Genomic DNA, 22,727 nt, shown 5'->3' with positions numbered 1-22,727 from the left:
GGCTTAATTCACTTAGCATGATGCTCTCCAAATTTATCTATTATTTTCTTTCTCTTCAATATATTGCTCTTCTTTTCTATTTCATTATTTTTCTTCTGTCTCTTCCTTTTTTCCATTTCTTCTTTTTTTATTATTTATACTCTTCTTTTTTCTCATGTAAGTTTTTAGTCCATATTCTTTTTTATTGTTATTTTCTCTTCCTCTATTTTTCCCTTTTTATTAATTTTGTTGGGTTGTATTTCTTTTTGTGCTGTTTCTTTGGTGTGCGTTGTTTTTTCTGTTTTGCTCTTGTACAACATATAGCATAACGTGGTCAAGGTTTAGGCTCTCAGTCAGAGAGACAGAAGAGAGATCATATCCATGAATAGGCCAACAACAATGAAGACCCAGTTACAAAAAAAGGACCAAAATAATTCATATAAGGCACACTCCTAGACAATCTAGCTTTGGAAATCAAGGAGACTGCACCACTGGGTCCTACAAGACACAGCTACATAAGGCCACCTCATAAAGCCTTAAAATCAAAGCAATTCTATACAACACATAGAAACAAACACAAAGGGACATTGAAAATGAGAAAAACAATCCTCAAGTAAAAGAAGAAAAAGATTATCCAAAAATGTAAAAATGAAATGAAGGCAAGGAATTTATCAGATATATTGTTTAAACTAATAGTTATAAGAATGCTCAGTGAACTTAGTGCGAATTACTGAAAACTTCATAAGAATTGTAATGAACTTAGTGGGAACTACATCAACATGAAAAAGGACATAGACATCATGAATAAGAATTAGTTAGAAATGAAGAATACACCCTCTGAAATGAAGAAGAATACACTAGAAAAAATAAAAACGGACTGGATAAAGCAGAGGATCAAATCAGCTATTTGGAGGACAATGTGGAGAAAATAGTCAGAACAACAAAATGACAAAAAAAATAGAAAGAATGAGGATAGTTTAAGAAAAATTTGGGAAAACATGAAACATAACAATATGCTCATCATAAGGGTACAAGAAGCAGAAGGAAGTGAGTAAGGGATACAAAATATGTTTGAGAAGTAATGTTAGAAAACTCTAACATTACCCTGGTTAAGAAAAAGTCACAGAAATTTGGGAAGCACAGGAAGTCCCAATCAAGATGAACCCAAGGACCAATACCAAGACACATCATAATTAAAATGGAAAAGGAGAGGGCTGAGAAGATGGCAGCAGAGTAGGATGGAGGAATTTGCTTCCCTCCATGCACCAGAGAAAAACCGGGCTGATCTGAGGAGGAGCACAGCTAATACCCAACAGGGACCCAGCATATAGGAAGGCAGGACTCCAGAAAGTGTAGTGGACACTGAATGACCAGAGGTTGAGGAGAGGAGACAACCGCAGGTCAACAAGGTATGACGGAACAGCCCAGAGGCTGCAGGTCCTCTGCCAGGCCGCATGAGGGCCCTGGCAGGACCACCTTGGTCTCTGAGAGGTGAGGGCAGGCAACAGTGACCCTGGAAGAGAGCCAGTTATCAGCACCCTCCCTATCCAGCAGGGCGCAGATTGGAAAACACCAGGAGAGGTTGGTTTGCCTGCAGTGGCAGAGAGAGAAGTAGGCATTAGGAAGCAAACCAGAGAACTCTGATAACCCATGGAGTCAGGCTGAGGTTGTTGGCTTGGGAGAACTGAGGGTCGCCCATGTGTTCCCTGTAGCACGGGGCCTGAGCTGGCTCTGCCACAGTCTTGGGGAGCCTCAGGCTACTAGCAAGGACCCTGGAAGAGAGCCAGTCATCAGCTCCCTCCTACTCAGTCAGCACAGACTGAAAAATGCAAGGAGTCAGGCCATGGTTGCTGACTTGGGAGAATTGTGAGTTGCCCTGTGCATTCTGTCATAGCACAGGGAAAGGTCCCTGACTAAGCCTGAGAGACCAGGAAAGCCTGCCTGGGAGCGCCCGAACTCACATCACACCGGGACTGGGAATCCTGGGGAAAAATCTGCTCTCAGTGGAGCGCTGGAAAGCAGCTCCAGTCTGGATCTTGGGAGGGCACTGGCAACTGGTTGAGTTCACCCAGAAGCAAGAAAGGCCACACTAAGAGCCCCTCAGGCTGCTGCAGCTAGTGAGACCGGAAGAAAAGGTTTGACCAGCTGGAAATCAAGAAGAGGAGTAGGTGGAAGTGGAAAACACCAAGATACCTGCAGGAGAATGCACCACTGAATATAAGAGGTATCCTATCACAGAAGTTCACACCATAAACCCAGGAAACAGCCACATAGACCAATGGAATAGAACAGAGAGCCCAGAAATAAACCCAAGTCTCTAGTCAATTAATATTCAACAAAGGGGGCAATAACATAAAATGGAGTTAAGGTAGTCTTTCAACAAATGGTGTTGGGAGAACTGGACAGCTACATGTAAAAAATGAAACTCGAGCACCAACTTACACCATACACCAAAATTAATTCAAGGTGGATAAAAGATTTAAATATAAGCCATGAAACCATTAAAGCCCTAGAGGAGAATATTGGCAGGAAAATCTCAGATATTCCACACAGCAATATTTTTACTGATACGTCCCCTAGATCAAGAGACATAAAGGAAAGAATAAACAAATAGTATCTCATAGAAATTAAAAGCTTCTGCATGGCTAAAGAAAACAGTATCAAGATAAAAAGAGAAGCAACAGTTTGGGAAAACATATTTGCCAATGATACCTCAGACAAAGGTTTAATCTCCAAAATATACAAAGAACTCACTCAACTCCACTCAAAGAAGATGAGCAACCCAATTTAAAAAATGGGCAGAGGACTTGAACAGACATTTCTCCAAGGAGGACATACAGAGGATCCAGAGACACATGAAAAGATGCTCAATATCGCTAGGTATCAGAGAGATGTAAATTAAAACCACAATGAGATACCACTTAACACCAGTCAGAATGGTTATCATAAACAAAGAAACAAACAACAAGTGCTGGAGAGGTTGTGGGGAAAAGGGTATCCTAGTTCACTGTTGGTGGGATTGCAGACTGGTACAACCACTATGGGAAACAGTATGGAATTTTCTAAGAAAACTAAAAATGAACATGCCTTTTGACCCAGCAATTCCACTATTAGGAGTATATCCTAAGGACCCTGAAACGCCAATCCAAAAGAACCTATGCACCCTGATGTTCATAGCAGCACAATTTATGATAGCCAAGAGTTGGAAGCAACGTAGATGCCCATCAGTAAATGACTGGATCAAAAAGCTATGCTACACTTACACAATGGAATTCTATGCTGCGGAAAGGAAGAAGGAACGCCTACCCTTTGAAACATCATGGATGGATCTGGAAAGCATTATGCTGAGCGAAATAAGCCAGGCAGTGAAAGACAAATACCATATGATACCACCGTTAACAGGAACCTAAACAAAAAAAAAAACAAACAAGCAAGCAAAATATGACCAATGACATTCAAATATAGAACAGGCTGACAGGATCCAGAGGGGAGATGGGAGAGAATCAAAGGGGAAAAGGGGATGGACTCACATGAACAAGTATAAAGGACACATGGACAATAACTAAGGTGGGGGATTGAAATGGGAGGGAGGTGGGAAGCACTGGCGGGGACAGGGCTGGGAATATAAGACAGAAAACTGTACTTGAACAAGAATTAAATAAAAATAAAAATTAAAAAAATGTCCATGTAATCCAAAGGATTATAGCTGCATTATAGGGTCAGTGCAATCCTATTAAAGTACCAATGCCACATTTCACAAATATATAACAAACATTTAAAAAATTTGTATGGAATATAAATTACCCCAAATGGCTGCAGCAATACTGAGAAAGGAAAACAAACTAAGAGGATCACAATGCCTGATATTAAACTGTATTTCAAGGCTACTGTAATCAAAACAGCATGGTATTGGCATGTGAAAAGACACATAGAAGAATGGAATAGAATAGATAGCCCAGAAATAAACCCAAGTCTCTTTGGTTAATTAATATTTGAGAAAGGGGGCAGAAGCATAAAATGGAGTAAAGATACCTTCTTCAACAAATAGTGTTGAAAGCTGGACTGCTACATCCAAAAAAATGAAACTTGATCACCACCTTGCCACATACCCCAAAATAAATTCAAGGTGGATAAAATATTAAAATGTAACTCATGACACCGTAAAAGTCCTAGAGAAGAACATAGGCAGGAAAATCTCAGATATTCCATACAGAAATATTTACACCGATATGTTCCCAAAAGCAAGGAACATTGAAGAAAGAATAAACAAGTTGGATCTCATCAGAGTAAAAAGCTTCTTCACAGCAAAAGAAAACAACATTAAAATGAAAATAGCACCAACTATACAGGAGAGTATATTTGCCAATGATACTACAGACAACTGTTTGAGCTCCAAAATCTACAAAGAACCCGCATGACTCCACTGCAGGAAGACAACAAACCCAATTAAAAAATGGACAGAGGACTTGAGCAGACACTTCTCCAAGGAGGACTTACAAAGGGCCTAGACTTATATGCAGTGAGAATGGCCACTATAAAAAAAAAGAATCAACAAACAACAAGTGTTGGAAAGCATGTGGAGTAAACAAAGCCCTAGCTCACTGTTGATGGGAATGCAGACTGGTATAAACATTAGGGAAAATGCTATGGAATTTTCTCAGAAAACTAAAAATAGAGCTGCCTGTTTACCTGGCTATTTCACTGCTCAGATTATACTAAGAACCCTGAAACAACAATCAAAAAAATCTGTGCACCCCAATGTTCATAGCAGCACGATTTACTATGGCCAAGTGCTGAAAGTAACATAAGTGCCCCTCAGTAAATGGATGAATAAAAAAAACTATGATATATTTACCCAATGAAATACTATGCAGGACGAAGAAAGAAGGAGCTTCTACTCTTCACAGCAGCATGGATGTATATGGGGAGAGCATTATGCTAAGTGAAATAAGCCAAGCACTGAAAGACAAATACCATATGAGCTCACCTAAGTTGAACCTAACCAACAAAACAAATAAGTAAGCAAAATAAAACAAGGAACACTGAAATTATAAACAAATGGAAAATGGCCAGATGGGAGTTGGGGGTGGATAATGGAGGTAAAAGACCCATACTCAGAAAACTACACGACACTGAAGAAATAAATTAAGGAAGATACAAAGAAATGGAAGCATAGACTGTGTTCATGGCTTCAAATTAATATCATCAAAATGTTCGTACTACTCAAAGTAAATTATAGATTCACTGCAATCCCTGTTAAAATAACAGTCAATTATTTCACGGATATAGAACAACCCTTTCAAAAATATATATGGAACCATAAATTACCCCAAATAACCACAGTAACTTTGAGAAAGAAGAACAAAGTAGGAGGGATCACCATACCTAATACCAAACCATAATGCAACTCCCCTATAATCAAAACAGTCTAGTATCGACATAAAAACACACACTTTGATCAGTGGAACAGAGTGCAGAGCCCATAAATAAACCCATGCCCCTCTGGTCAATTAATGTGACAAATGGGGCAGAAGCATGAAATGGAGTAAAAAAGCCACTTCAGCGACTGGTGGTATGAAATCTGGACAGGTACATGCAAAAAAGAAGAAGAAGAAAGGAGAAGAAACTGGGTGAACAACTAGAACCCATGCATGGAATATACTGAAAATGGATTAAAGATTTAAATAGAAGCCATGACACCATAAAATTCTTAGAGGAAATCTTAAGATGGTAAAATTTCCAAAATCCACACAGCAATATTTTTGCTGACATATCCTCTAAGGCAAAAGGATAAAGGAAAGAACAAATAAATGGGACTACATCAAAGTAAACAGCTTCTACACAGCTAAAAAATCATAAAAATGAAAAGAAAATTAATAAATGGGAAAACATGTTTAGCAATGATACCTCAGACAAGGGTTTGATCTCCAAAACATACAAAGAACTCATATAACTCAACACCAGAATCAGAAACAATCCAATTAACAATGGGCAAAGACCTGAACAAACACTTCTCAAGGGAGGACACTGGAGGGCCCACGGACATATGAAAGGAGATTTGGCATCACTAACCACCAGAGAGATGCAAATTACAACCACAATGAGATACCACCTCACTCTGGTTATAATGACCAGCATTAATAAATCAACAAATGAGTTCTGGAGAGGGTGCAGAGAAAAGACAAAACTATAGCACTGTTGCTGGGAATGCAGAATTGTGCAGCCACTGTGGAAAACAGTATGAAATTTCTCAAAACTAAAAATTAAACCACCTCTGACCCAGTGATTCCACTGCTGGAATTATACCGCAAGAATCTTGAATCACTAAATCAAAATAACCTATGCATCCACTATGTTCATAGCAGCATTATTTATAATAGCCAAGTTCTGGACACAGCCTAAGTGCCCATCAGTAAATGAGTGGATAAAAATGGTGTATTTATACAATGGAATACTACACAGCAGAAAGAAAGAAGGAGCCCCTACCTTTCATGGCAGCCTGGATGGAACTTCAGAGTTATGCTAAGTGAAAGAAGCCAGATGGTGAAAGGCAAATACCGCATGGTCTTACGTATAACAGGAACTTAATAAAAAAAAAAAAGCAAGATAGAACCAGAGGCATGGAAACAAGGAGTAAACTGACAGGGACCAAAGGAGAGCAAGGAGAAAGATACAGGAGGAAAGAAGAGATGTTTTTAGTTAAAGAACAAGTATAAATGGCCTATGATCAAGGGTATCAGGATGAGGATTGACTGTTGGGGGAGTGAGCAAGTGGGGGCGGGGGGATTGGGACAATTGTAATAGAACAAGAACAACAATAACAAAATTCCCATCAAACAAAAGTCCTGGACAGTCTCTAAATGGTGTGGTTCAGTGGCTTGGGCATCATCCTACAAATGGAAAGGCTGACTGTTTGGTTCCCAGTCAGGGCACAAGCCTGGGTTGTGGATAGGTCCTTGTTTGGGGACATAAAAGAGGCAGCTGATCAACGTTTCTCTCTCACAATAATATTTTTTCTCTCTTTCTTGTCTCTTACAAATAAAATAAATAAAATTTTAAAAGCCTGGGGAAAAATGGCTTTACAGGTGTATTTTACCAATAGTTTAAAAAAGAACAAACACATATCCTTTGCAACCTATTATAAAAATTGAAGAGGAACAATGACATCCATAATCTTTTTATTATAGGAGTAGCATTCTAATTCCAAAACTAGATAAAGACACAAGAAACCAGAGGAGCGTGGGCAGAGGTATAGTGGGGAAAGAAGGAGAAGGGTCATCAAGGAACATGCATAAATGACCTATCGACAAAGCCAAAAGGGGGAAGAATTGAGGATGGGTGGTGGTGGTGAATGGGGTGGGGGTGACTGGTTGGGGGAGGAAAATGGAGACCACTGTGCCTGAATGACAATAAAAAATACAAAAACAGAAATGTAGCATTTACCTAAAAAAATTATAATTGCGATCCTGGGAAAGGTGACTGAGCACCAGAAAGTTTTAAGGTTTCTCCAATTAACAGCACCTAGCCAAACTGGAATGTTAATTTTGACTTTATTGTATTTATCACTTGTTGAGCTAATATTAAATAAAGAGAACTCAGTGTTTAAAAAGACACAAGAAAAAATATAGGGCAAAACAAAAAATATATTTGATAAACATAGATGGCAAAATACTCAACAAACATTAGAAATATGGATTCATCAATACATGATAAATATCTCACACTATTATCAAGTGGGATTTATGTCAGGTACAAGGTTGATATGATATTCACAAATCAATTAATGTGATACATCATTTAAACAAAATAAAAGGTAAAATCATCTGGTTATATCCATAGATTCAGAAATAGCATTTGATAAAATCCAGATTCATGATAAAAACTCTCAAAAACTGATAAATAAAATATATTTTTAAAAAGCCCTGGCAGGCATGGCTCAGTGGATTGAGTGCCAGACTACCAAGCAAAATGTCACCAGTTCAATTTTCACTTAGGGCACATGCCTGAGTTGTGGGCTAGGTCTCCAGTTGGGGCACATGACAGGAAACCACACATTGACATTGCTCTCCCTCTCTCTCTCCCTCCCTTCCCTTCTCTCAAAAAAATAAAAAAAATAAAAAAAAGCTTTAAAAAACTCAAAAACTGGGAAGAGAGAAATCACATTTCAGCATCATAGAGACCTGTTGCGGCTTGCTCTACCCTGTTGGTATGAATCAAACACTTGAGCTAAAGCCAACATTGACCAGAGGCAATCTCTGTGTTTCTTTAATTGTTATCTTCAAATGGTGTCAGCTTTTCATGACTGCAGACTTTTGCACATTGGTTCATGAGCTTTATGTGTATATTATGTATCTCTGTGTGAGCCAAACTCAATAAACATGAAGACAAGGAGATATTCAGGACTCTTCTCCTCTGAGAGATTGGTCACCATTCCTCCCTGAGCAGACCATGTCTTGGTAGACTTATTCTCATCCACAATGTCAGGGAAGCACTGTGGGTGGAGCCCCACTTCCCCCCCCACACACACACACAGAGCCTATGTCAGGAAAACCTATAGGAAATGCCATATACAATGGGGAAAATCTAAAAGCATTATTGTCATTATTCACCAACATTATATTATACATAGAAAACCCTATAGACTCCACAAAAAAACACCACTAGACTTAATAAACAAATTTACCAAAGCAACAGGTTAGAAAATCAATACTCAGAAAATGATGACATTTTTATAAACCAGTACTGTATTACCAGAAAGAGAAACTAAGAAAATTATTCCATTTACTATTACAACAGATAATAAGGTACCTAGAAATAAAATAACCAAGGAAGTAAGAGACATGTACTCACAAAACTGTAGGGCACTGTAGAATTAAAATGAGAAAAATTCAAATAAGTGGGAGTATATAATGTGCTCATAAACTGGAAGAATTCACATCACTATAGTATGCATACTACCCAATGCAACCTACAGATTCAACATAATTCCTATTAAAATACAGTGGTATATTTCACAGAACTAGAACAAATATTCCAAAAATTTATATTGAACTAAAAAAGACCATGAGTAGCCTAAACAATTTTTTGAAAGGAGAAAAAAAGATGGAGGTATCTCAATATCTGATATAAAACTATATAACAAGGCCACTGTAATCAGAACAGGCTAACAATGGCATAAGAATTGGCATACAAATAATTGTAATAGAACACAGAGTCAAGGCATAACCCCATGCCTTTATGATATCTGACAAAGATGGCAAGAGCATATAATAGAGTGACGGCAGTCTCTTCAATAAATGGAGTTGGGGAAACTGGACTGGTATAAGCAAAAATACAAAACTAGACCACCAAATGACACTATGCGCAAGAATAAACTCAAAATGACTAAAAAACTTAACTGTAAGTCACAAAATCATTACAAATCTAGAAGAAAGATCCTAGAAGAAAATTTCAGATATCTCATATAGGAATATTTTTGCCAATATGTCTTTTTGGGCAGGGGAAACAAAGGAAAAAGTGAACAAATAGGACTACATCAAATTAAAAAAGGTTCTTCGCAGCTAAAAGACCATCATCAAAATGAAAAAAGGAGCCCACTGTATGGGAGAACATATTCGCTAATGATACATGTGACAAAAGTTTACTTTCCCAAATATATAAATAACTTATACAACTCATGATCAGGAAGACAAACTATCCAATTAATAAATGATCAAAGGTCCTGAATAGAAGCTTTTTCAAATAGGACATAGAGATGTCCTATATGCATATGAAACCGTGTTCAATATCACTAATCATCAGTGGGATGCAAATTAAATTCATAATAAGGTATCACCTCCCAACTCCCAGAATGGCTACCATCGATAAATCAACAAATATCAAGTACTTGTGAGAACGTGGATAAAGGGGAACTTTGTTCATTGTTGATAGGAGTAAAAAAAAAATTAAAAATAGGCTATGGCTGGTGTAACTTAGTTGATTGTAACATTGTCCCATAGACAGAAAGTTTGCAGGTCCAATCCCCTGCTAGGATGCATATGAGATGACAATGTTTCTTTTTCACATCAGTGTTTCTCTATTTTTCTCTCTTTCCCTTCATCCCTCTCCAGAAACAATGAAAACATGTATCCTTGGGTGAGGATTTAAAAAAATTAAAAATTTAATTGCCTTTTGACCCAGTCTACTTCTGAGAATACATCCTAAGAATCCTGAAACAACAAATTCAAAGAACACATGCATCCCTATGTTATAGCATTTTTATTTACTCTAGGTAAGGTTTGGAAATAGCCTAAACGCCCATCAGTAGATGATTGGATAAACAACTGTGTATATATATTAGCTCAATGGAATACTATGCAACCGTAAAAAGAAGGAGCCCTTACCTTTTGCATCAGCATGAATGGAACTGGAAACTATTATACTAAGTGACATAATCCAATCAGTGAAAGACAGATACCATATGATCTCACTTATATGTGGAACTTAATGAACAAAATAAACTTACGAGCAAAATAGAAACAGAACCATAGATGTATGGAACAGACTGAAAGCTCTTGGAGAATATTAGAAAGGGGTTACTGGATGAAAGCAGGTGAAGGGATTAGCCAAAAAGCTGAAAGTGAAGGGATGCAAATGGAGATTTAAAAAATGGGGTAACATTATGTAGATCTGTAAAAATATACTTCAAAACATAGGCCATAAAAAGAGATAAATATGGTCACTACATATTACTAAAGGAATTGATCAGCAGAAGGATGAAACACTTGTAATCATATGTGCACCCAATATAGGAGCACCTAAATATATAAGAAAATCTTGCTGGACTTTAAAGATGAGATTTTCCAGAACAGTTACTTTAAATGACACAGTTGATCAAATGAATTTAATTGATACTTATATCACAGAGCTGCAGAACATATTGTTCTCAAGTGAATATAGAATATTCTCAAAGATAGATAACATGTTAGGACACAAAATAAGTCTTCACAAATTCAGAAAAAACTAAAATCATATTAATCATTCTCTAAGATCACAATGGTATGAAACCCCAAGTATAAGTCAACCTAAATGAAAAAACTCAAAAACACTCAAATGCATGGAGGCAAGATAGCATGTTGCTGAATGATGAATGGGTTGTCAATGACACCAAAAAAGAAAGAAAAAATTACCTGGAAGCAAATGAAAATAAACACACAAAGACCCCGAATCTATGGGACCAAAAAAAAATCAATTCAAAAAAATCAATGAAACTAGAAGCTGATTCTTTGAAAAGATTAAAAAAATGACTGACTGTGGTGGGGGCGCTGAAATGGGAGTAAAAGACAGAAAACTGTACTTGAACAACAATTAAATAAAAAAATAACTAAGTAAGTGAGTAAATAAATAAATAGACAGCAAGTGCTGGTGAGGTTGTGGAGAAAATAGAACCTTAGTGCACTGTTGGTGGGAATGCAGACTGGTTTGGCAACTGAGGAAAACAGTATGAAATTTCCTCAGAAAACTAAAGATGAAACTGACTTTTGATTCAGTGATCCCACTGCTGGGATTATACCCTAAGAATCCTGAATCACCAATTCAAAAGAACCTATGCACCTCAATGTTCATAGCAGCACTTTTTGTAATAGCGAAGTGCTGGAAACAGCCTAAGTGCCCAACAGGAAACGAGTGGATCAAAAAACCGTGGCACATTTTACAAGGTTTTATTGATTTGTTTTTGGAGATGGTAAGGGAGGAAGAAGGAGGTGGAGAGAAACATCAGTGTCTGGTTGACTTTCAAGCGCCCCCTTCTGGGACCTGGCTCACAACCCAGATATGTGACCTGGCTAGGAATAGAACTGGCAACCTTTTGGTTTGCAGTCCAGTGCTCAATCCACTGAGCCACACCAGCCAGGGCAAGATGGTGGTACATTTACACAATGGAATAATACTCAGAAGAAAGAAAGAATTCCTACCCTTTGCGACAGAATGGATGGAACTGGAGAGCATTATGCTAAGTAAAATAAGCCAGGCAGTGAAAGACAAATACCATATGATCTCACCTATAAGTGGAACCTAATCAACAAAGCAAACAAATGAACAAAATAGAACCAGAGACTTGGAAATAAGGAAAACTGACAGTGATTAGAGAGGAGGAGGGAGGGGGATAACAGGGGAAAGAAGGGTAAGAGACAAGCGGAGGAATACAAATAGAGGACTCATGGGCACAGAAAATGGGGGGAGTGACTGTGGGAGGGGAAGGGGAAGTGTAGGGGTGATCAATGGAGAAAAAGGTGGGATAACTGTAACTGAAAAAATATAAAAAGAGAAAACTAATGAGAAGTATAATAGTTTAAAGAAAAAATAAATCTGTCAAAAACTTGAACAAAAATGACAAACTTTTAACTGGAGTTACTAAAAGAGAGAGAGAGAGAACACCCACATAAATTTTAAAAATCCGAAATAAAAGATGAGAAGTACAACTTATAACACAGAAATAAATAATACTATAAGAAAATACTATGAACAACAATATACAAAAAAAGTGGGGCAACCTTGGCAAAGAGGGAAAATTCAGACAGTTTTAATAGAATAAAGAAGTAAATATAATTCAAAATAAAATAAATGGTAATTTGTCTGATTGTTTCTATTTGCATGGGATACTTTTTTCATTCCTTCCCTTTCAGTCTGTGTTTGTCTTTCAATGTGAAGTGAAATTCTGGTAGGCAGCATATAAATGGTTTACTTATTTATTTATTAATTCATTCATTTTTAATGTCCATTCTGCCACTCTGTGTCTTGATTGGAGCTTTAGTCCTTTTACATCTAACGTAATAATTAATAAACTTATTGCCATTTCGTTATTTTTTTGTTTTGTTTTTCTCTGTTACTTTTCTGATGTCTTTCATTTTGATTTGCTTGTTTTTCTTTTTGTTTTGTTTAGATTCTTTTTAAATGTATTTTTGTAGCTTTTTTTTCTTTGTGATTGCCATTAGCTAGGGTGGGTACTTGCAGTGATTGAGGTGCTGCCTGGTCAGAAGAAGCAGGTACAACATTGGGCAGTCTAGTGGGTGTAGGCTTTCATACTCTGCTGGGCTAAGAAGCACAGCTCTGTAACGCATGCCTTAAAGAGGTTTGATGATTTTTTTTATATGGGTGAAATTGCTTTGTGTGGGGTCACACTCTGTTGCTTTGATTGACTGTTGTTGGAGCCTGATATGTCTGGGAGTCCTCTGAGAATCCCAGCATTATGTCATCTTCCTTTACTCCAGGTAGGGCTTTCTACTGGGGGATCACAGTTTACCCTATTGTTTTCATTGACCATTGTGGAAGTGCAGTTAAAGCTGGGACAAATCCAGCTAAACTTCTTTAAGGCTGTGACCAGTATAGTGCTATGATTCCCTTTCTCTGAGCAGGGTAATCCTGTGTGCTACAACTTTCTATTGAGGTAGCTTTTGCTACAAGCAGGTAAGCTCATTAAGTGTATGTGCAGAAGTAGTCAGACATGGTTGAGCCTCAGCACCTTGTTGGGACTCCTGGATCTAGCTGGAGGTGGGGGTGCTTTGCATGTCTCCTATGGTGCCTTCTTTGGGGGTGGGGGTGTTTTGAATGTCTGCTATGATGCCTTCTTTTTAAAAAATATTTTTTTTAAGATTTTATTTATTTATCTTTAGAGGGAAAGGGAAGAAGAGAGGGAGAGAAACATCAATGTACGGTTGCCTCTCATGTGTTCCCTGTGGGGAACTGGCCTGCAACCCAGGCATGTGCCCTGAATGGAAATCAAACCACAATTCTTTGGTTCACAGGCCCATGCTCAATCCACTGAGCTACACCAGCCAGGGTTGCTATGGTGCCCTCTTATTGAAGCTAGTTTCAGGGTGCTGGCTGGAAATGTGCTCCTTCAGTCTTGCAGGATGGCCAGAGTAACTGAATCAAACTCTCACTACTGCTATCAAAGTACAGGGAAAATGAAATTAATGATCCGTCGGTGAACTAATGGATCATTGTGGTTTTAATTTGCATCTCTCTGACAGTTACTGATGCTGAGCATCCTTTCATATGTTTCTAAACACTCTGTATATCCTTCCTGAAGAAGTGTTCAGGTTCTTTGCCCATTTTTTCATTGGATTGCTTGTCTTCCTGATGGATTGCATGGATTCTTTACATAATTTGTAGATACACCTTTGTATGAGGTAACATTTGCAAATATATTTTCCCATATTGTTGGTTATGTTTTCATTTTACTGCTGTTTAGCCATGAAGAAGCTTTCTAGTTTGGTGAAGTCTCATTTGTTTATTCTTTTCTTTAGATCCCTTGCTCTAGGGGACATATTGGTGAAAATATTGTGGCATGGAATCTGAAATTTTCATGCCTATCTTCTCTTCTAGAAATTTTATGGTGTCGCAGCTTATATTTTAGTCTTTTATCCACCTTGAATTTATTCTTGTGTAAGTTGGTGATTAATTTTTATTTTTATTTTGCATGTAGATGTACAGCTCTCCCAACACTATTTGTTGAAGAGGACATTTTTACCCCATTTTGTGCTTCTACCCCATTTGTCAAATATTAATTGACCATAGAAACTTGGGTTTATTTCTGGATTCTCTATTCTGTTTCATTGGTCTATGTGTATATTTTTATGCCAGTGTCAGGCTGTTTTGATTATAGTGGCCTTGAAATATAGTTTGATATCAGGTATTATGATCCCTCTTACTTTTTTCTTCTTTCTCAAAATTGTTGCACATTTTGGGGGGTCCATTTATGGTTCCCTTTAAATTTTTGAAATATTTGTCCTACATCTGTGATCATTGACATTGGTATTTTAATGAAGTTTCTGCATTTGGTTTGTATAGTGTGGACATTTTAATGAAGTCAGTTCTTCCAATCCATGAACCCAGTTCATGATTTTATTTATTTGTATCTTCCTCTACAATAGTGTCCTATAGACTTCTGCATACAGGTCTCTTTCCTCCTTGGTTAAATTTATTTCTAGGTACATTACTTTTCTAATTGCTGAAGTAAATGTAATTTTCCCCTAGTTTCTCTTTCTGATATTTTTGGTGTAAAAATGCCTTAAATTTTTAATATTGTCTTTGCATCCTTCTATTTTGCCAAATTCATTAGGTCTTGTTACTTGGTTGAGTGTCTAGGGTTTTCTACATATAATGTCATGTCATCTGCAAACAATGACAGTTTTACTTCCTCCTTTCCAATTTGGATGTCTTTTATTTCTATTTCTTTTCTGATCACTTTGGCTAGAACTTCCAATGCAATGTCAAATAAAAGTGGTGAAAGAGAATATCCTTGTCTTTTTCATAACCTTAAGGGGAAACTTTTAGTGTTTGCCTGTTCAGTATGATGTTGACAGGAGTTTGTGTGTATGTGTGTGTGTGTGTGTGTGTGTATTCCCTTTATTATATTGAGGAATGCTCCCTCTACTCCCACTTTGCTGAGTGTTTTTATCATACATGGGTGCTATACTTTATCAAATGCTCTTTCAACATCAACTGATATGTCAAGTGATTTTTGTCTTTCATTTTGTTTATGTAGTGTATAACATGTATTGATTTGTGAATATTACACCACCCTTGCATCCCTGGGTTGAATCTCACTTGATCATTGTGTATGATCATTCTAATGTATTGATGGATGTGGTTTGCTAAAATTTTGTTGGGAATTTTAGCATCATATTCTTCAGAGATGCTGCCTGTAGTTTTCTTTCTATGCTGTGCCATTACAAGGTTTTGGAATTGGCATAATATTTGTCTCATAAGAAGAGTTTGGGAGTCTTCACTCTTCTTGAATTTTTGGAATAATTTCAGAAAGATTGAATTAGTTCTTTCTTTAATGTTTCATAAAACTGTTTGTGAAGCCATCTGGTCCAGGGCTTTTTGCTGCTGAGAGCTTCTTGATTATTGCTTCAATGTCACTGGTTGATACTTGTCTATTCAGATTTTCTGCTTCTTCTTGATTTGCTTTTAGAAGATTGTTATCTTTCTAGAATTTTTTTAAAAAAATTTCATTCAAGTTCAAAAGTTCCTTGTTACATAGATGCTCATAGTAATTTCTTATAATTTTTTGCATTTCAACTTAGATATCAGTTGAAACTTCTCATCTTTTATTTCTGAATTTATTTATTTGTGTCCTATTTTTTCTTGATGAGTCTGGTTAAAGATTAGTCAATTTTGTTTATCTTTTTAGAGAAAAAGCTTCTGAGTTTATTAATCCTTTGAATTATCCTTTAAGTCTCTATGTTATTTAATTCTGCTCCGATCTTGACTATTTCCTTTCTTCTACTCACTCTGAGCTTTTTGTTGTTGTTGTTGTTGTTGTTGTTGTTGTTCCTCTAGCTTTGTAGATGTACAGTTAGGTTTTTATTTTAGGTTTTTCTGTCTTTTTTATGTAGTCCTTTATTGCTATGAACTTCCTTATTAGGGAAGTTCCCTCCCTCATTTACTGTGTCCCACACGTTTTGGGCTGTTGTGTATGCATTTTCACTTGTTTCAGAAACTTTTTAATTTCTTCCTTGTTCTAATTGTTAAGCCATTTTTATTTAATAGCATGTTATTTAGTCTCCATGTATTTGAATGTTTTCGAGGTTTTTTTTTTCCTTTATGTTGGTTTCTAGTTACAAGCAATTTTTACCCACTACAATTCTTTTCTTTTAATTCAATTATTTTTCAAGTACAGTTATCTGTCTTTTACTCCCATCCCAGCCAACCCCCCAGTGCTCCCCACCTCCCCCCTATTTCTATCCCCCTTAGTTGTTGTCCATGTGTCCTTTATACTAGTTCCTGTAAATCCTTCCTGTTTCCCCCCTGACATTCCCTCCCCTCTCCCCTCTCGTCACTGTCTCCCTGTTCTCTATTTCAGTATCTTTGGTTTTGTTTTGCTTGGTTGTTTGTTTTGTTGTTTAGCAGCTCCTTCTTTCTTTCTGCTGCATAGAATTCCATTGTGTATATGTACCACAATTTTTGATCCATTTATTTACTGACAGGCACTTAGGTTGCTTCCAGCTCTTGGTTATTGTAAATTGTGTTGCTATGAACATTGGGTGCATAGGTTCTTTTGGATTGGTGTTTCAGGGTTCTTAGAATATAATCCCAGCCCTGGCTGGTGTAGCTCAGTGGATTGAGCGCGGGCCTGTGAACCAGACGATCGCGGTTTGATTCCCAGTCAGGGCACATGTCTGGGTTGCAGGCCAGTTTTCAGCAGGGGACTCATGAGAGGCAACCATACATTGATATGTCTCTCCTTCTCTCCTTTCCTTCCCCTCTAAAGGTAAATAAATAAAATCTGAAAAAAAAAGAAAATAATATAATCCCAGCAGTGGAATTGCTGGGTCAAAAGGTAGGTCCATTTTTAGTTTTCTGAGAAAATTCCATACTGTTTTCCACAGTGGCTGCACCAGCCTGCAATCCCACCAACAATGGATTAGGGTCCCCTCTTCTCCACAACCTCTCCAACACTTGTTGTTTGTTGTTTTGTTTATGATGGCCATTCTGACTGGTGTAAAGTGGCATCTCCTTGTGGTTTTAATTTGCATCTCTCTGATAGCTAGTGATATTGAGCATCTTTTCATGTGTCTCTGGATCTTCTGTATGCCCTCCTTGGAGAAGTGTTTGTTCAAGTCCTTTGCCCACTACAATTCTTGACAGGATTTCAATTTTCTTGAATTTGTTGTCTTATTTTGTGTTTTTCTATGTGTTTTATTTTTGAAAATGTTTTATGTACATCTGAAAAGAATGTATATTTTGTTTCTTTGGGCAGTGGCACTATTCAGTACATATCATTTAAGTACACTGGATTCAGACTATTGTTCAATGCCACTATGTCCTTGTTAATTCTTTGCCATGAAGATTTATTCATTGTTGCAATAGTGTGTTAAATTTTCCTATGGTGAGTGTGTAGCTGTTGATATCTTTCTTGTAGTCTTTCAAGATGTTCCTTTTCTTTTGGGTGTTCTTATTATGGGTGCATATATGTTTATAAGGGTTATATCTTCATGAAGGAATATTCTCTTAATCATTAGGTAATGTCCTTCTTTGCCTCTTCAGAGCCTTAGTTTTAAAATCTATTTTTTTCTGATATAAATATCACTACACCTGTTTTGTTTTCATGTCCATTTTCTTAGAATATTTTTTAACACTTTACTTTCAGTCTGTGTAGATCTTTTGTTCTGAGGTGGGTCTCTTATAGATAGAATATATGCGGGTTAAGTTTTCCTATCCACTCATCTACTCTATGTCATTAGATAGGAGCATTTAATCCATTCATATTTAAAGTTATTGATAGATACTCAGTCACTGCCATTTTCCCTTTGTACCTATGTTCCTCTCTCTTTTTCTTCATCTGCTTAAAACAGTTCCTTTAGCATGTCTTGAAATGCTGATTTGGTGAAGATGTGTTCTTTTAGCCTTTTTGTTTGTTTGCTTTGTCTGAGAAACTCCCCATTTCGCCTTCCATTGTAAATGAGAACCTTGCTGGGTAGCATAGTTTGGGTTGCAGTTCTTTGCTTTCCATTACTCAGAATATTTTTTTTGCCATTTCCTTTTGTCTTTTGGAGTGTCTTTTGAGAAATCTGGCAATGGCCTTATTGATACTTCATTGTATATTACTTCTTGGTTCTTCATTGGTGACTTTAAGATATTCTGTTTGTCTTTGCATTTTGCCATTTTAATTATGATGTGTCTTAGAGTGAGCCTCTTTGGGTTACCTTGCTTGGGACTTACATGACTTTTTCTCTCACCAAGTTAGGGAATTTTTCTGTCATTACTTTTTACAACAGGGTTTTATACCTTGCTCATCTTCTCCTTCTGATAAATTTAGAATACAAGTATTGTTATATTTCATGTTGTTTGCAGCTCCCTTAAGCCCTCTTCATTCTTTTTGAGTTTTTATCATTTTGTTGCTCTGTCTGGGAGTTCTTTTCTACCTTTTCCTCCAGCCTGCTAATTCAGTTTTTTGCTTTATGTAGCCTGATTTTAATTTATTCTAATGTATTCTTTTTAAGATTTTATTTATTTATTTTTAGACAGAGCAGAAGGAAGGGAGAAAGAGAAGGAGATAAACAACATGTGTGGTTACTCTTTGCATGTCCCCCATTGGATAGCAGGACAGAAACCAAAGCATGTTCCCTGACGGGGAATTGAACCTGTGACCCTTTGCTTCACAGATCAGCACTGAACCACATCAGCCACAGCATTAATTTTTTCTAATGTATTTCATTTCAGATATTATATTCTTCATTTTCTCCTGGCTCTTATTGAAAAATTTTAACCTTTTTCATGCTGATATGGCTCACAGTAATTTCCTCATAGCTTCCCTGTAGCTCTTTGTAATATTCATTGAGCTCATTAAGCCTTTTCATAACCATTGTTCTGAACTCCATGTTTGATCATTTACTTGCCTCTATTTCATTTAGCATTGTTTCTGGGGATTCTTCATTTTCTTTATATTGAGATGTATTTATTTTTCTCCCCATTTTACATGTTTATTTTGTCTACTCTGCATATTAGATTGTTCTGCTTTGATTCCCTCTTCATGGGGTGACTTTCTATGGTGGGAGACCTGTGGGAATCAAGTTCCAGTGTCTTTGATCTCCTGAGCCTAAACTGCTTGGGATTCCCTTTATGCTGTTTATGTGGTGGGAATTGCCCTTCATGCTCTTTGCTTGGAGTTGGGTTTTGGTTGTTTTGTCATTCTTTGGTGAGTCCTCCCTTCTGGATGACTGGTTGAGTGTCACTCTGCCCACCATATCTTGTATATTGTTGTACAGCTGCTGGCATAATAAATTCAAAAAACTCAGGAAATAAACCCACACTTGAAAAAATAACCCCCGCTCACAATCACACTATCGAGCACAAATTAGCAAATATTACTAAAGTAAAAGAGATTAGAACTATTTTAAGAAAGGTAAAATGAGTCGGCAGTGACTAACTGAAAGAAAAATACTTTGAGAAGGTTGAAGAAGGATAAATAATAAGTGAGTGGGCTAGAAATGAGAAGAAGAGAGGAAGAAAATAAAATTTACATCCTAAATAAAATAATGAGGGAAGAAGGCAGAATAGAATAAGAAAAGAGAAACATACAGTATTAAGTTTAAACAAATTTTTTAAATGTTGAAAAAATGGACTAATGTGAAGAACAATATCCACCACAGAAATATCAACAATTGAGCAAATATTAATATAGGTGGGATGAGAATAAGAAAGAAAGAGTACCTCAAGAGATGTCCAGTGAGAAGAAAAGTGATTTTGAGAGGATAGAAGAAGGAATACCAAGAAGAGGAATGAAAACCAGTCTAATATAGAGAAAATTTTAAATTAAAAAAAAGAAAGAAAAGGGAATAGGAAGGCAAAATGGAGTAGGAAAAGGGAACAGCAAAAATTGTAGATTTGAAATACAAAAATAGTGAATATCTAGAAATAAAATTGAAGAAATGCAACAGCCACCAACATAACCAAATTCAATGAGCAAAGGTGGATAAAGGTGGAGAGAGAAAAAGGGTATTTTAAAAACAGCAAAAACAACATGATATGATTAATGACAAGCATGGTTTTGAGAGACTGGAAGGGGAAGAAATACTGAATATGGAATAGGACAAGTCATAGCATGAGAAAAATAAAATTCAAAACAAAAATAAAAAGAGGAAAGGAGAAGGTAAAGTGGAATAATGGGGGAAGGATCAAAATATAATATTTGAAATAAACTAAAATGTAAAAATTAGTGACATAATTAGACACAAACCTGAAGGAAAGGAATCTTAAACAGCTATTCAGGAGAGGAAATAATGCCAATCATGAAGAAGACCATGGTGGAATTCAACTCAATTGAATTCAGAGTTTACCACTATTGTCTCTTTCTGGATCCCTCTCAGGAATGCCAGATATTGTCCAAGTCTGGTTCTAGGCAGCCTGTTCGAGACTACAAGTGATTCACAGTCTGTGGCTGTCTCCTTTAGGTTTGGCTGTATAACACTGTTCAGTTCTGACTTTTCATCAGCCCAGATCCCAGGACAGGTTGATTTAATGACCCAAGAAGACAGCAGTGCTTACTTCATTTCTCTCCAGAGGGGACTTCTGGTGCTCTCAGAAGGTGGGGAAACTAGGGCACCTGCAGGGGTCACTACTCAGTCTTCAGGAAAGACAATGGGAGTGTTCCCTGAACCCCTTGCCATTTTTCTTGTTCTGTCCCAGATTCTTTCCAATAATGAATGATTTATGGTGAATTAGCTGTTCATTTCTTTGAGGAGTCAATCTATGTAAAAGGGGTGGTTCTTTCTCACTTGGCTCTGACAGCAGCTCTGTTTAGACAATGAGGCTGGGCAGGCCCCCGAATCCCTCTTCTTGTGCCTGCCTCTAGTTTCTCTGCTCTGTTTGGTTTAGTCGATTGGGGCTCAGAGAACAGTGTAGCTCCTTGTGTCCAGAAAAGGACCCTTTCAGAGCATTTTAAATTTCCTTTATGGAAATTTGCCCAGCAGGGGCCTCAGGACTCTGTCCTCACTGACCTTCAGGGCTTATAATCCCATAGGTGCGGGTTTGGCATACCTGTCTGTGAGGGGATCTGCCTGGATGCAGCAAATCTGAGGCTTTGAGCTCCTGGATGTCCATTCATTAGCCTACTACTTTCTTGCAAGAGGCTTGGGACCAAGTTTTCCAGTATGAACAATTCACTGCTCACCAACCATGCTGGATTGGGTCCCACAGTCCTTTTGAAACAGGAAAAGACACCAGCGTTTGTGCTGTCTGTCCAGTAAGCAGAAACAGGCATTGAACCTTTATGGGCATTTTATTCAGATGGCCAGTGATCCAAGAAGATGGTGGGTTTATACCCTAGTAGACCATCTTACATTTTCTTTTTAAGCCAACGTTTTTGTAACAGAACAAAATATGGTGAGGGCTTTGAAATTCAGGAGAAATTAGGTGAAACAAACTGCAGCATTCTCATCCTGGGAAGTTAGCTGTTATCAAGGGCAGGTAGTCATTTCTCCCTCCCTGGAATACAATGGCCCAGTTGCCTCCACTTGTCCCCAAGTGATAATCTCCAGTGCCCCAGGAGGTTGTCTGTCTCTCCCAGGATCCAGGATGGACTTTACCTGTAGTTTCTGAGACTAAAGCTTTAACATATGCATTACTTACTAGGCTTATAACTATTTATCTTAAAGTAAATTTTTCCAAATCTTGAGTTTCCTATTACCTTCAGTGTGACTCTATCTCTCTGAGTTATTTGTTAGCAGAGCCTCTGTACCCACACCTGTACGCATGAGCACCAGGTCCCTTCCAAGTCTCAAATATCACCTCAGCTCATCTTTTAATAGACTTTCTGTGTGGCCCCCATGCTGAAGTTCTGAGCCCTAAGGTGCTTCCTTATGCTCTCCTTATGCTTCTCCTCCACCAAAATCACAGAGACTCTCTCAGTCAGAGATGGCCACTGCCTGTCAGAGCCTCCAACAGTTTTAGATAGTTTCTAGACTTCTGTTGGATGACATTGGAAAGAGTCCCACAGTGATACTGTATCATGTGGTTGTGGTGGGTTGCTGTCCCTGTTCCCTCCAGAGATTTTTATCATTAGGCAGGCCTGCTCCCACCATGCTGTTTCTGGTGCCAGCACCTCCCAAGCCATCTTCTTCCACCCCCAGAGTTCACGCATGGCTCCTGAGCAGATCTATAGCTACCCCAAATCTGTGGAGCCAGAAGCTCTGTGCTGGGCAGCAGTTGCTGTTGGCAGTTGCTCCACTTGGAAAGCCTTGGCCACCAGCTCTTTGGTGCCC

The sequence above is a fragment of the Sturnira hondurensis genome, unplaced genomic scaffold, assembly GCF_014824575.4.
Source record: "Sturnira hondurensis isolate 20B ecotype Veracruz unplaced genomic scaffold, ASM1482457v3 Scaffold0013699, whole genome shotgun sequence".
Lineage (NCBI taxonomy): Eukaryota > Metazoa > Chordata > Mammalia > Chiroptera > Phyllostomidae > Sturnira > Sturnira hondurensis.
The sequence above is the reverse complement of the archived record's forward strand: the minus strand, read 5'-3'. Positions refer to the sequence as shown.